Genomic DNA, 15,705 nt, shown 5'->3' with positions numbered 1-15,705 from the left:
TATATCACTTATTACTTTACTTCCCACTTTTTATCTCCAAGGTCCGGGTCAGTTAGGGATAAAGATAGGCGGAAAACTACGCCGATTCCTAGCTGGCCTCTGTGACCTAATTAACAAAAAATTACTAACAATGGAAAGTACTCTACGAGTCTAAGTCGCCTCTTACTTTATTTCCAGCTTTTTATCTCCAAGGTCCGGATCAGTTAGGGATAAAGATAGGCGGAAAACTACAGCGATTATTAGCTGGCCTCTGTGACCTAATTAACAAAAAATTACTAACAATGGAAAGTACTCTACGAGTCTAAGTCACCTCTTACTTTATTTCCAGCTTTTTAAATCTCTTGTGTCCGGGTCAGTTAGGCTTAAAGGAAAGACTTGCAAAAGTATGCCGATTCCTAGCTGACCTCTGTGACGTAATGTGCTGATTCCTGGCTGAGCCTGTCTGGGCTCAGTGAGGTGTAAAGGCACATCATAGCTCTCATGCGCGATTCACGCTGATTCCTGGCTTACTTCTGTGACTCTGTCACGGGTTGGTTACAGTGTTAAAGGCGTGTTTTGGAAAATCCGGTTTCTGGCAAAAGTCGGAAACCGGCTAGTAAACGGTTCCGTTACCTTATGGCGAGGGACTTAGAACCCCCCTCAAAATAAGGTTTCAGGATGTCGGGGTAGTCTCAATCTTGGGGTGATCACAAACCTCTTGATTGTTACTACTTTGATCCGCTCTGGTTTGGGGTTCCAGAGACGCTCAAGTGTTGGTGACATGTGCTCCCAATATGTGCTCGCAACACATGGAGGTGGGTGCATGGTACTGATCTTGTACAGTGGACGTCCCCCCTGTCTCGAAGGTCATGACCTCATCGTGGTGAGACAGTGGCAACATGCTTCATACATGGTGTGCTTCAATACACTACAAAATTTTATAAGCATGGCTAACTATGACCATAACACCATTGGTTTAAAGTCTCCTGCTTGTACTGAAAGGGAAAAGCACCTTTAGAACTTAATGATATTTCCTAGGGTTGAAATAGTTTCAACATATTACATTAGTATCAATAGCTCTAAAAAAAATGCAAAGGGGGATAATACAGGAATGGTGATACCGTAGATTAAGTGGTACTTTTTTGTTGGTTTAACTTGAAATGAAATAAATTTTGCAATTTTAAGTCAAATGACTTTACAGAATTTTGGACTTGATGGTCTTTAAGTAGGTCTTAATGTGTCAGGTATTTTGGGGGTAAAAAACTTGATTGCATAGAAGTATATCTTAAGGTACAAATTGCTGTATAGATGTCATGTTCATAAAAAATTTCTGTAGGCTAATTCTGAAATCCTGGTTAAGGTAAGCTGTGAAATATCAAAGTTTTTATATAATTATCGAATGTGTAGTAGTTTTTACTATGAGATTCAGGGCCTCTGTAACACGGTTTTTTCGCAATAACTTTTTTTCTATGAATTTCATAAATATAACGCTTATTCAGAATGCACATTATATCTACACATAAATTTTGACTATATTCTGCATTACGTAGGTTGAATAAATTTGGTACTTCATTAAGTAAAAGTGACGATTTTTGAAGACGGGCCAACTTACTCAGAGAAAAGGTTTCGAACGCACTCGTTACGTAACTTATGACGGCATTTCTTCTCTCTTTCTCGATCGATGATTGGTTATACGTAACGAAGGCTATACCTCTGCCAACAATAACACAAAAGTGTAAATAAAAGCAAAGCAGTACACCTTTATGAACTCTGAAACCTCTCCACTGAGAATTGTCATAATGAACAAACGAACAAAATATGTTAATAAATACAAAAACACTTCGATTATTTGTCTAACTCCCAAAATAAGTTTCCTAAGAAATTACAGTCTACTTTATAGGTCACAATCAGATTGACAAAGTGTATGGAATAGTTGGTAATTTTCAAAAACGTAGTAGACCAGCTTGATTTGATAACTGCTATATCCAATGTCAAGTAATTTTCATTCATTGTCTATCTACCTACCTATTTACTGTAAAAAAAAAGATAGCCGATACCGTATTTTCGCTTTAAACCTTCACCAATAATTATTGTCAGAATGATGACTTCATGAGGATCCACCCACTTTGGCCTCGTTATAATTCAGGATAACACTGAAGGCTATCATGGGCATTGATGGATCAGAAAATTTAAATTCTGGCTATAAAAACTCATTTCTCGAGTAGTTGTAAGAAGTGCTAAATGATCCTCAAGGATCCCAGCAGTTGGCCTAAACGTTCAATTCATGTATACTACTGTTGCGGCAATACTGCTACAGTAGTATTACTACGCTAGCACAGATACCCCACCCACATTTATGTATCGTTCTGCCATTCATAAAGTCTTTGTCATGTTTTTTTCACTGTGCAATAAGCCATGGCCTCCTCAGAAATTAAGTTTAACATTAGATGATAGGTTATTTCATTAAGCTGACAAATTATGGCAACTGGGTATGTTATTGCCGTTGATGAAGCTAAAGATAAAGTATGGTATCATTCCTTCATTGCATTATCATCTTTACTACTATTTGTTTGCTACATGTAGTAATTATTTTAAAGGATAAATTAATTATGTTCACTTTACTTCTATAAATTCCCATTAGATGTACAAATAAAACTCCTAAAACTATTCATGATTTATTTACAAAATGCAGTCATGCCCAAAACATAGCCAACACGGTCGTACGGCCTAAGAAGAAGAAAAGAAATTATATCGGATGATCCGTTGGTCTGGTGGAGATTTTAGCACAAAAATCTTATTTTAACCAAAATAGTTATATAAAGACTGTTTACATACAATCTCTCTCTTTCTCTCTCTCTTGGTGGCATAGTGAATAGTTAATGGAAATGTTCAAAAGCCTGAATGACATTACAAGTATTATAATCATGTTACGCTAGGTACAAATCAGACCATAAACATTGGATTTAAACTAGAAACTGGATAATTACCTATTCAGGCTATAGTAAATATGGCCACAGGCTTTCTCTTGACTGTATAAAGTTGCAAGTCGTAAGACAAATGCAGTTTTGCAACCACGGGGGCAATTCCAGATCCTGTTAGCCATTCTTGAATGTTATGGGTTTCAGAGTCGATGGAAGAAGGTGAATGGGTGTCTGGTGGATGGGCGGGGCAAAATTTTGTCCAAAGCTGTTTACATTGCTTACGTAATGAATGTTTTCGACTCTTGGCTCGTTATCACTGGCCATGGCGTCGGCTAGATCATTTTTACTCTATAAAAATTCAAACTATTGGGTTTAGGTTATTGATAATGCTGACAAAATTTGTGTGTGGTTGTAAAATATAAATATGTCAACTTTCAGCTACATTCGATGCTTTGTTAAGGAGCAAAGTCCAAAAAACCGTGTTACAGAGGCCCTGAATCTTATAGTAGGTGCGTATAAAAAAGGGATTGTTGTAAAGTTTGGGAAAGTCTTCTACCCCGAATATATTTATAAAATAGTTTATTATTTTTCCTGTTTTTGTAAGTTTGGACCTTTATGATAACTTAAATATGATCCTTATTTTTTTTTTAATTGTTAAATAATCTATAAACTTCATACTAGCTGCCATAATATTTCTATGCAAATCCTCTAACAATTATATAAGTAAATAACTCGCTGATATTGACATATCTTTCTCCCTTTCAGGTAACAGATTTGACCTTACAAGGTGGTGTGGTTGGCAGCCATTTTGAGATTCTTTTACACTTTTGCTGTAAGATGATGATAATATCCTGTAAAAATTTCAGCCATTTAATTGGGGAGCCCCAAAATCTTTTGGGGGCGCCCCAAAATCATTTGGGGGCGCCCAAAATCATTTGGGGAGCCCCAAAATCAATTGGGGGGGCCCAAAATCAATTGCGGAGCCCCAAAATCATTAGGGGGGCCCAAAATCAATTTGGGGCGCCGCAAAATAATTTGGGGGCGCCCGAAAATCATTTGGGGGCGCCCGAAAATCATTTGGGGGTGCCCCAAAATCAACTGGGGAGCCCCAATATCATTTGGGGGCGCCCCAAAATCATTTGGGGAGCCCTAAAATTATTTACGTGTGCCCTAAAATCATTTGGGGGCGGCCCTAAATCATTTGGGGGTGCCACAAAAATCATTTGGGGAGCCCCAAAATCATTTGGGGGCGCTCCAAAATCATTTGGGGGCGCTCCAAAATCATTTGGGGGCGCTCCAAAATCATTGGGGGGCGCTCCAAAATCATTGGGGGGCGCCCCAAAATCATTTGGGGAGCCCCAAATTCATTTGGGGCGCTCCAAAATCAATTGGGGAGCCCCAAAGTCATTTGGGGGCGCCCCAAAATCAATTTGGGAGCCCTAAAATCATTTGGGGGCGCCCCAAAATCATTTGGGGGCGCCCCAAAATCAATTGGGAGCCCCAAAATCATTTGGGGGCGCCCCAAAATCAATTGGGGGCGCCCCAAAATCGATTGGAAGCCCAAAAATCATTTGGGGGCGTCCCAAAATCATTTGGGGGCGTCCCAAAATTATTTGGGGGCGCCCCAAAATCAGTTGGGGAGCCCCAAAATCATTTTGGGGCTTCTCAAAATCAATTGGGGGCCCAAAAATCAATTGGGGGGCCCAAAAATCAATTGGGGGACCCAAAAATCAATTGGGGGACCCAAAACCATTTGGGGGCGCCCCAAAATCATTTGGATTTTTACCGTTTTTACGGAAAATTTTCAAGTTTATCTAATATTATAATGAAATGAATAAATAAAAAAATGGAGTTTATGTCTTTCAGGCATTAAAGGCAGGTGACTGATTCTCATCCCAAGGAAAAGAAAATCATTAGATATCCGTTAATTAAGCTAAAAGCGTTTCTCGCAGCAATCACGTTCTTTTGACTCAATTCGATGCTCCAGTTCGAGAGAGAGAGAGAGAGAGAGAGAGAGAGAGAGAGAGAGAGAGAGAGAGAGAGAGAGAGAGAGAGAGAGAGAGAGAGTATTTTTATTTTTGTATTCAGCTTCTCAGAGACGTGACCTGAAGGAAAATCCACATGCCATTATTTTAAAATCTGATGTCTTCTTACAGTGTGCGTCTTTAAGACGAAACTGTATAGTTCTTTATATGTTTTTCATGATAATAATAATTATGACGATAATAATAATAATAATAATAATAATAATAATAATAACAATAAATTATCATCATAAGCTATAGTGTTTCCAAAAGAATGAAATTCAATTGCCAGACATGATCACATCTTTAATATCGACCAATGCCGAGGAAGTTTTACTGCAAAAGGGGCACATCTCCCATTTAGGAGTTATAGATAAAATATGGCGACTGTTGTGTTGTTTATCAGTGGAGCCAACCCCGGGCTTGACAAAAATCCTTAATATTCGATCAACAAATTTTATCCTTTTATAAATAATATTTTTCCTAAAAAAATGTGTAGCCTTAAATTGCGAAATGAATTTTCACTATAAAAAAATAAGATTAAATTCACATTTTAAAAACAACAATTTTTTTTTAATTAAATTCAAGCTCATGTTTTAGCTAAGATCCATAAGTTTGATCATAATATCTTTACCACAAACAGAACTTGAATTTTCGTCAGTATATATATATATATATATATATATATATATATATATATATATATATATATATATATATATACACGTGTGTGTGTGTATCATTTTGCTGTCTCGGTAACAAGCCTCAAAATACCTTTGTTTGCAATTTACATAAAAGATGATTTAGTATATAGCGTAAAGCATAAGCAAAGAATTTTAGATTTATATAATTCAATTTGTTGATTTTGGCAAAAGATGACAGAAAAAGTCCCTAAATTCTGAGATATAAAAAAACCTTGTACCAATAATTCGATTATTATTCAACAAAAAATCGAATTTCGAACTAATTCAAAAACTGATGAAAGAATTTCAAAAGTGAGAGGACATTTTTGCTGTTACATTTCAGGGCAGAACGCTATCTGAATACAGATGAGCCTCTAGTAGGATTACAATTTAGTTTCCAATATTCTATAGAGATATATGTCGATAGCATCGCCTTTTATTTTGAATCAGAGGACGGTGGGCGGCATGGAATAACATCCCCTTTGTGTTCTATCTAAATCACACAACAGATTGTAATTGAATGGAAAACAATCACTGTTATTATTATCATTGTTAGCAAAGCTAGTTGGAAAACCAAGATGCTCTAAGCCCAAGGGATTTAACAGGGAAAAATAGCCCAGTGAGGAAAATAAATAAGGAAATAGACTATATGAGAAGTAATGAACAATCAAATTGAAATATTTTAAGAACAGTACCAACATTAAAGCAGATCTTTTATATATATATATATATATATATATATATATATATATATATATATATATATATATATATATATATATATATATATAAACTATAAAAGCACTTCTGTCAGCATGTTTATTTGTATTCAAACCCATATGAATTAACAGATTATTGTTGTTGTTGTTGTTGTTATTATTATTAGCTAAGCTACAACCTTAGTTGGAAAAGCAATGTGCTGTAAGCTCAAGGGCTCCAACAAGAAAAAAATAGCCCATTGAGAAAAGGAAAAAGGAAATAAATATTCTATATAATAAGTAATAAAAAATTAAAATGAAACACTTTAAGAACAGCATCTTTTCTTAAATATCTAAAAGAAAAGAAAAAACAAGTTATGATATTATCGGTAACTAAAAGCAAAGTAAAAATGTCCGGATACATTCGCTCCAACTATTCCCCCGAGCCGAAGAGATCCACAGAAACTAAAAATCGAAGACGGACGCTGATCCATCTCTCCGAAAGCGAGGATGCAAATCCCCCCCCCCCCCCCCCCACCTTTTCCTCCTCACCAACAAGCCAAACCCACCCCCGCCCCATCCCAGGACATCAAGGAGACGCAAAAACTTTTATTTCCAATATCACTTATCTTCGTATAATAAGGAATTCTGGAACTGGAAGTTGGAATGGATGGAATTGAGAGTCCCAAGGAACTTCCCATATCCATCTGGTTCTTACTCGTCTGAACCTCTCTCTCATTAGAATAGTATTTGTCGAGGACAAGCGTCGAGGAGGAGGTTTAAAGGCCGCTCATGAATGGCAGAGGCAAGGGACAGTGACTGCCCTATCAAGCAGGACAATGCCCTTGAGACTAATCATATTACATATGATCAGCGCCCAAGCCCCCGAGCTAGGACCAAGGAGGTCCAGGCAATGGCTGCTGATGACTCAACTGATAGACCTATAGGCTCCCCCAAAAGCCCCATCCTTAGCTCACAAGGATGGTGAGGTGGCAGCGTCCAAAGAAACTACCGAGTTTGAGCGGGACTTGAACCCCAGTCTAGCAATCACCAGGCAAGGACGCTACCACCAGGCCATCACAACCCTTTGAGGGGCTGCACTTGACGTCGGTGGTTTAAGTTTCTGGTTAAGCGTTCAATAGGAGTAGTCTACAAGTTGAAAATGATTTGATGGTGACATTACCATCAATTGTATCATGGCAGAAGCGCCTGATGTGTAATAATTTCAGATTGCATGCAAATGAGCCCTTGGTGAAATCCATTGGGGCCTCTAAGTATTCCTCCACACAGAGGTTTTCATGAAGTTCTAATTGGGGTATTTCAATGCAACGCATGAAAACTCGTTGCTATGATATTCATACATTTGAGTATTTTACTCTACCATATTTATGTTACAGCAACACGCGCAATTATTTCTTTCCATTCAACATATCAAACAATATCCAGATAGTTGAACCCAAATACGTCTGAGTCAGGCAAACGGTGGGACACAATGAGATTATGGAATAAGGCCATGAGAGAGAGAGAGAGAGAGAGAGAGAGAGAGAGAGAGAGAGAGAGAGATCAAGGAAGCGTGAAAGCAAAGGATAATGCAAAATTATTGCTGTTTGTACCCGAAAGTGTGACCCATCTTTCTCGCTATGCAACTTTTGTTTTCGCTCTTCAACTAACACTCTTCTCTCGAACGCCTTTTCTAGGATGGCGATGCTGGATTGGGGACGAAGGAGAATTGGGGGGGTTGCTATATGGATGATGGGAGAGAGAGAGAGAGAGAGAGAGAGAGAGAGAGAGAGAGAGAGAGAGAGACTCAGCGCATCAAGAAAACAGGTTATGATCAAAATAGGTAATTTCCTTTCGTTTTTTACAAATAATGGAGCTGGACCACTGATCGTATAATTAAACGATTTATCCTTCCGGTGTTGATTAAATTGCAAATAGAAATTTCTTTGCTAGAAAAGTCTCGGTACAAGTTTCTTTGTCTTCTCTTTTTTCTTCTTTCGTCTTTTAATCGTCTACTTAAAAAAAGTCAAGATCCAGAACTCGCTTCAGCATTATAAATATCGATGGAGAATACTTTTCTAATACCACCACTTCTATTTATAAACATTCGACTTTTCAACATCGAAATCATTACTAATTTCAAAGCGACCTAGACATCAAATAGAATGGAAAATCCTTTTCTCTTATCTCAATAGCCACAGCCGACAGTTGGACAGATTCCACTTCCAGGAGAAATCTCTCGAGAGATTACAATGTCAATTTCCCTTTATGGATATCTTCACTGGTAATCGGTCTTTGAAGCTAAGATTGTGAGTTACGCTGGCGAGATCTTTATTTGTTTGTTTTCTATTTGTTTATATTGAGGAACATTTTCTTGGTAAAACTTCAGCATGCATTTTCCTTCTACGATTACGAAAAGTTTGCTTCTTTTCTCTACAATTATTATTATCATTACGAGCTAAGCTGCAACCCTAGTTAGGAAAGCATGATGCTAGACGCCCAAGGACTCCAACAAGGAAAATAGCCCAGTAAGGCAAGGAAATGAGGAAAAAATAGAATAGTGTGCCTGAGTGTATCCTCAAGCAAGTAAACTCTAACAAGAGAGTGGAAGGCCATGGTACAGTTGTTATGGCACTACCCAAGACTAGAGAACAGTGGTTTGATAATGTAGTAGAGAACTCGAACATAAGATTATGGAAGACCATGACACATAGGCTAAGGCACTACCCAAGACCAGAGAACAATGGTTTGATTTTGGAGTGTCCTTCTCCTGGAAGAGCTGCTTACCATAGCTAAAGTGTCTTTTCCACCCTTACCAAGTAGATAGTAACCACTGAACAATATCGTACTTCATGAACTTTAGCATTTTGTCTAATACTGCAAAATCAACAACAATCACATACACGAACTAATGCTAGCCCATTACTCACTTAACCTATAGCCATCCTCAGCCCCATCATCACTTTCCATCTACAACGATGCCAATATGTCCGTCGGACAAACCCTTCCTTCGCCCAAATTTCTCATCGTTTGTGATACATTAGCGGGCCTGCTGGAAGGCGGCGGAGACGAATAGCTCCCATTACTTATGTTTATTGCTTAGGATGAGGAAATCTGTGAGAGCGTTCGCTTTTCCTTGCCCATTGGGTACATGGATTTCAGCAAATACGCATAAACATGCATTACACAAACAGGATGGATGCGCATGAAGGATATTTATTGATACATGCATGCGCATGTGTATATATTAGGTTGAATGAAGGACCAACATCTCCCCAGTTGAGACACAACCGCAGGAGTTATTAATTCTAATCCTACTGAGATTGTCTGGAGCAATCTGGTATGAAACCCATCTTCAAGACGTTGCCGCCTGTTTACGATACCTAAGCCTTCATTGAATAATCAACGATATTAATTATACATTCTCTCCTGGTCTAAGTGCATCTCACGACCCTGATTATAAATCTTTCCAATTTCATCCTTTATTCTCTATCTTTTTTATTGTGATAGAGAAAGCATGCAATTAATGATCTCTCTCTCTCTCTCTCTCTCTCTCTCTCTCTCTCTCTCTCTCTCTCTCTCTCTCTCTCTCTCTCTCTCTCGTAAGCCTTAATTAATCACAATTTCAATTCGTCGTCTTTTGTATTATACAGTGTATCACCGAGATCCATTATCCCTCCGGAAAATTTTTCTTAGAACGAAACTTTAAGTAGAATTTACAACGACGCTGACTATTCACCCCATTCTGAAAATCGAGCCATAACTTTCAATACCGAAAAGCGAAAGGAGGTCGTATCAATGGTTATAAATATAGCCCACACCTTTCATTCAAACGGGATTATTTACTGTAAAAAAAAAAAAAAAAAAAAAAAAAAAAACTCACTTTTATCTTTCATTCAAACGAGATTTTTTTTTCTTTTTCATAAAGGAAGGATTCCCAGTACGGCCATTCTTCTCCCGGAGGTTTATGTCACATAGAAGTATGCTTCAGGAAACGTCGTTTCTCTATTTCCATTCAACCTCGCAGGTTGTGGTGGCCAATGCGGTAGCGTCCCTGACTGGTGAACGCCAAACTGGGGTTGGAGTCCCTCTCAAACTCGTTAGTTCCTTTGGTCAGTGCAACCTCACCATCCTTAAGAGCTAAGGATGCGGGGAGTTTGGGGGAGCCTGTAAGTCTATCTGCTGAGTCATCAGCAGCCATTGCCTGGCCCTCCTTGGTCCTAGATTGGGTGGAGAGGGGCCTTGGGCGCTGATCCTATGTATATATGATCAGTCTCTAGGGCATTGTCCTGCTCGATAGGGCAATGTCACTGTCCCTTGCCTTTGCAACTCATGAGCGGCATTTAAACATTTAAACTGTATTCAAAGATGCGTTCTTTCACAGGGGTCAAAAAAAGAAGGAATGGTTCTGGTGCTGTAATTCAAGGTGTGTAAATAACAGGACTATATTTCTCTAAATAATTAAGATTTTTATAATTACATTACCGCTCGTAGTCGACATCAAAGGTTTCTTGCAATTTTCGTTAACATTTGATATTTCACAAGGTAATGTGGTCGCTGTTCTACTATCCAGGCTTAGATCCAGCCAGGGTACACAAACACTCACAGACGATGTATGGAAGAGACAACAAATTCCCTTTTTTCTTGTTTATCCAGTTTGATCTACATTTCGTAACACCTCACAATACGATAAAAACAGAAGAGGAGGAGGAGAAGAAGCGATTGTGTTGGCATTAGTGCCATGGGAATATCACCCTTAAAGCTCTCAAATATCAAAGTGCACACGAGGCACGACGGATCTATGTTTGGAACTTGTGCGGTTCTATGATGAAAAGAATACCTTTTTGAGAATGTGGCTTTCGAATTATTCAGCCTCGTCCCTAACAGACATTACTTTCAATTCTATTCATTCGTTTTTTGTTTTTATTTAATTTTTCGTGAAAACATCGACATAAAAGTCTTTATAGAAGAAAACTGTGTTTTAAAGTCATTCTTTCCATATGGTTCATTCTCGGGTTAGTGACCACTAAATAACATCTTCTAGTAAGAGAGTAACCCCTAGAAGTAATATCCAAAAGTGTCTGTAGAGCAAGTACAAAACAGAAATATTGCGTATGAATGAGACTTTAAGCTGGAAATGAGAACTGGCCTTAGGCCAACGCAGGCGCTCTTGCTTTTACGCCACCATGATGGACACCGTGAGCGTGAAGAGCATCGCCAGAGAAGAAACAGGTACTTCAAACAAGGATAAAACAATCCTACGTAAAGCGTCAAGAGTTGTTAGGCCAAGGAGTAATTAAGATATCTAAAGGGCATAAACCTTTTCACTGAAATGAGAACAGACCGAAAGTTTAAATTGGTAGTTTTGGAATTTAGCAAGTTTCCACTGAAATATAAATAAAAAATATCGTAAACAATAATAAAAGGGCTAAATCAAACACCACTCCTAATGGTGTGCATACAGCCTAGTAACCATTCCAACAAAAATCTCACTGCGTAAATTTGCGTGCACATTTTGACAATATGGAAACTTACGTTTACTAACCCAGTAACATAATGAGAATCAGCTGAAGGAAAAAGGATGAATAAAAAGTAGAATCGTCTGCATCTGGAGATTAGTATCAACGGAGTATGAAGGTCACTGATATACAGAATGCCTCTATCAGTGGGAAGAACAGACTGGTCAGGGTCACTACATGAGAAAATAAGTTTCAGATGCAGCAGACGGATAGAGTAGAATCATCTGCAGCTGGGGCGAATGAGGTCACTGGTGAACATAAGGCATACATCAGTGGGAAAGAATAGATAACTTTTGGACATAAGTTGTGAAAAGTAAGGGGTGAGATGTAAAGCTATCAACAGTGAAATATCAGCCAGTTAATAAAATATCAAAGTAACTTCATAGAGAAAAAAAAACACGTGAGATCTCGACGGAGCAAGTTTCAAAGACATTAAGTACAGCACAAGTAAAATTAATGTTAAGATTGGTGGAGCTACAACGGCCACTTTTCTCAGGAATACGCTGCACAAGCACATGTTCTGGTATAAAAGACTACCAACACTTAAGGGTATAAAAGGGGCTTCCTACAAACAATGGCATATTTCTAGCGTAAAGTATTATGCTCAAAAAAACTAAATTGTTCCTTGCAGCCTTTTGAAGAGAAGAATGCGCATTTGCTGGGATGATTCATCGTGGCCCTATGCATAGCACGTTGTCACATGAATTGATTAATGATTTTAAAGGCCAATAACAAGAGGAAAAGTAAATTCAAGATTTATTTCATATAGCTTTAGCTCCAGGAAAGAGGGACCATTCATAAGTTTATAACCACTTTGACTTTGTCATGATTCATTCCAGTTCCAGGAGAGGCAAAAGTCGAGTCATAACGAGACTCCAAGTCAGCTTGCTACCGAGTTTCTTAAGCCTGGACATCTATTTCAGTTTGATATTGCCGAGCTTCATCGAAATCCACCTGGTCATCGTGGATTTTGTGACTTCAGGTGGGAGACCAACGGACGTAAACAATGCATTGTTGGTTCTATGACGCAATAAAATTACGCCAAAGATGAAATAAAGTCGGTTATCTGGAGTTCTCAATGTACTCATACCAACCTCTCTCTCTCTCTCTCTCTCTCTCTCTCTCTCTCTAATAAAGTCGGTTATCTGGAGTTCTCAATGTACTCATATCAACCTCTCTCTCTCTCTCTCTCTCTCTCTCTCTCTCTAATAAAGTCGGTTATCTGGAGTTCTCAATGTACTCATATCAGCTCTCTCTCTCTCTCTCTCTCTCTCTCTCTCTCTCTAATAAAGTCGGTTATCTGGAGTTCTCAATGTACTCATATCAACCTCTCTCTCTCTCTCTCTCTCTCTCTCTCTAATAAAGTCGGTTATCTGGAGTTCTCAATGTACTCATATCAACTCTCTCTCTCTCTCTCTCTCTCTCTCTCTCTCTCTAATAAAGTCGGTTATCTGGAGTTCTCAATGTACTCATATCAACCTCTCTCTCTCTCTCTCTCTCTCTCTCTCTCTCTAATAAAGTCGGTTATCTGGAGTTCTCAATGTACTCATATCAACCTCTCTCTCTCTCTCTCTCTCTCTCTCTCTCTCTCTCCCTGCTTGAACGTGTCTCTTCCTCTTCTTTGTAGGAGAGAGAGAGAGAGAGAGAGAGAGAGAGACTTCCATTTTTTAATTTCTTTGATCTCTACGTCAGAAGTTCAGCTTTGTCTGCGTAATGAAAACAGTGAATTCAACCGTGCAATGCCAGAGTTCACTGGATGTGTACCCAAGTGATTCTTAACGATGTATCATTTCTAGGAGGTCTTACTTTGGATTGAAAAAAAAAAAACATATATACATATGTATATATTTTTTTATGTATTGAATCTCCGGGATTCTGGCATATAACCATGCAACCTTATATTTTTAATTACACTTTTATTCGTAGAGAAAAGTAAAACTGTACATATGTGTATACACATAAATACACACACACACACACAACCAACGACAACCAACGAGAAAAAAATAAAAACGCATAATAACAGTGAAATAGCTGAAGACATATTTTCAGTAAGGCCTCGGCCCCAATAGACCTGCCTGGGGTCAGTGACCTTTGAAGTAGGGTCAGATCAACTTTGAATATTAATCAGCGCTGACGTCAAACAGCCTTTAGGCCAGGTGTGGAAGCTAAAGGAGACGTTCAAGATGGCTTAGCATCATTGGTTACGCATTGATTGATTGTTTAACTCGTTTAACTGGCGTTACAGTCGATAAGGAATTTCTCACTGAACATTGTATGTATATATATATATATATATATATGTGTGTGTGTGTGTGTATACTGTATATATACATATATATAATAAATATATATTATATATAAATATATACATAATATATATAAATATATTTCTATATATACAGAACATATACACACAGTGTATATATATATATATATATATATAGTTAGAAGAAGTTTCTTAAGATATTAAAATGCAATTAAAGTGGTTTAGTAGAGACTTAGAATAATTCTAACTTCCAAAGAAAAGTCCATCAAGGCACTTTCAAGAAGCGAATTAAATATATTTTTAAGGACAATCCTCCAACACATTGAGTCACTCAAAAATTAACAGACATTAAACGAAAGCTATGAAACACATTTTCTAACGCTTCACAAAACGAAATGAAAAACAAATGAATGAATTAATTCATAGCAAAAATTTAGATCACTTGGCCAAGTGCTGGCACCAGGGATTATATATAAATAAAATTGGTAACAAAGATACAAACGCAATACCCCTCGCCCACAACAATGAGGACGAATTATAAATAGGGATAATGAATTAGAAATAAAATACAAAATAAAACGAAATTATCACGTCAGAGGCCACATCCCGAATTCTGAAACTCTCAACAGTAGAACATTAATACCGGAGTACTAGATTGACTACCCAAATGTCATCAGTCACTTAAAGGATCTCCGAAGTAATCTAAATTATGGTCAGTCATATATATATATATATATATATATTATATATATATATATATATATATAAAGAGAGAGAGAGAGAGAGAGAGAGAGAGAGAGAGAGAGAGAGAGAGAGATTAATTTCATTATTCTCATTATTATCAGAAAGGAACGATCACCCAAATAAAACAAAATATAGCAGTATGTGGGGAGAGAGAGAGAGAGAGAGAGAGAGAGAGAGAATGAATTTCATTAAAATAAAAATCACCCACATGAAACAAATCTAAATATAGCATTAGAGAGAGAGAGAGAGAGAGAGAGAGAGAGAGAGAGATTAATATTCCATTACCTCCATTATATGACACATTCATTTCTCCCATAACCCTTTCAATGACGATATGAGTTTCATTACGATTCATCGTAACAACAAAGGCGAATCTGAAATAGGACGAAATCGTAAACGACGAAATTTGGAAAATCCTGATCTTCGTTATCTACTTTACCCAGGAATGAGTTTGCGATAAACAAGTAAACAGAATAGGAAGGGGAGACAAACAGATGAATAAAATGGACAGGGGAGGAAATGTCTTCATTTAATTATCCCAATTATTATTGTTATTATTAATAGATATTACTAGTTAAGCTACAACCCTAGTTGGAAAAGCAGGATGTTATAAGCCCAAAGGCTCCAACAGGGAAAATTAGCCCAGCGAAGAAAGGAAATAAGGAAATAAACAAACAATATGAGAAGTAATTAACAATTAAAATAAAATATTTCAAGAAAAGTATCACTAAAACAAATATTTCATATATAAACTATAAAAGAGACTTCTGTCAGCCTGTTCAACATATAAACATTTGCTGCCAGTTTGAACTTTCGAAGTTTTACCGATTCAACTACCCGATGAGGAAGAGCATTCTCTCATTTTCTT

The sequence above is a fragment of the Palaemon carinicauda genome, chromosome 23 (genome assembly GCF_036898095.1).
Source record: "Palaemon carinicauda isolate YSFRI2023 chromosome 23, ASM3689809v2, whole genome shotgun sequence".
NCBI lineage: Eukaryota > Metazoa > Arthropoda > Malacostraca > Decapoda > Palaemonidae > Palaemon > Palaemon carinicauda.
This window is presented reverse-complemented; position numbering follows the sequence as displayed.